Below are 1,006 nucleotides of genomic sequence, written 5' to 3' on the forward strand. Positions count from 1 at the left end.
GGGGTGATCAGGCTGGCAAGTGGGGCAGTTAGGGGTGATGAGGCAGGCAGGCAGGTGAGCAGTTAGGAGCCAGTGGTCCTGGATTGTGAGAGGGATGTCTGACTGCTGGTTTAAACCCGATCCCTGAGGGGTCCTGGATTGGAGAGGGTGCAGGCTGGGCTGAGGGGACCCCCCCTCCCCGTCCCTGTGCATGAATCTCATGCACTAGGCCTCTAGTTTTCTTATAAAGTGCTTTACTGTTTTTTCTTTCTCTTTTTAAAATTTATTGATTTTAGAGAGAGAGGGGAAGAGGGAAAGAAAGAGAGAAACATTGATTTGTTGTTCTACTTATTTATACATTCATTGGTTGATTCTTGTATGTGTCCTGACTGGGGATCGAATCCCCAACCTTAGTTTATCAGGTGATACTCTAACCAACTGAGCTATCTGACCAGGGCTCCTGGTCATTGATTAAAGTTTATTTATTTTAAATTCTTTGATTAAAGTTTTTGACTAATGTATTTTATTTTACAACCTCCCCCACCCCTGAGTCATTTATCTCATTTCCGGGCTGGTTGTATGACTCCACACAGTGGAACAGCTTCCTGCATGCACAAGGAAGTGACTATACAAGTGTTAATCAGTTTTTAATAACATGGAGGCTAATTATTGTGTTCATAGGTTTTTCATAATCTTTTCTTTTTTCTTTAGTTAATCATTAAACTACTTTGAGAATTGGGAGGTAGGGTAGAGAATGAGCAAGGTATAGTTCATTTTTCTATTTGTTAGTGATTCTGGAAAAATGTATTCTAGGGAAAAAGATAGAAGACAGATTTATAAAATATTTATTAAAATATTTATATTTTATAAGGTCAGGTCTGAGAATGAAAGATTTTGGATTGGCTTTATCTGTGTCTTTCCGGGCTCAAGATGTAGAACTTGATGATGATATTCTTTGATTATTATAGTCATAGAAAAGTTTTAAATAAAGCTTCAAAGTTAACTTCCTCAAATAATAAAATTGGGG

Source organism: Myotis davidii, unplaced genomic scaffold, assembly GCF_000327345.1.
Source record: "Myotis davidii unplaced genomic scaffold, ASM32734v1 scaffold393, whole genome shotgun sequence".
Taxonomy (NCBI): domain Eukaryota; kingdom Metazoa; phylum Chordata; class Mammalia; order Chiroptera; family Vespertilionidae; genus Myotis; species Myotis davidii.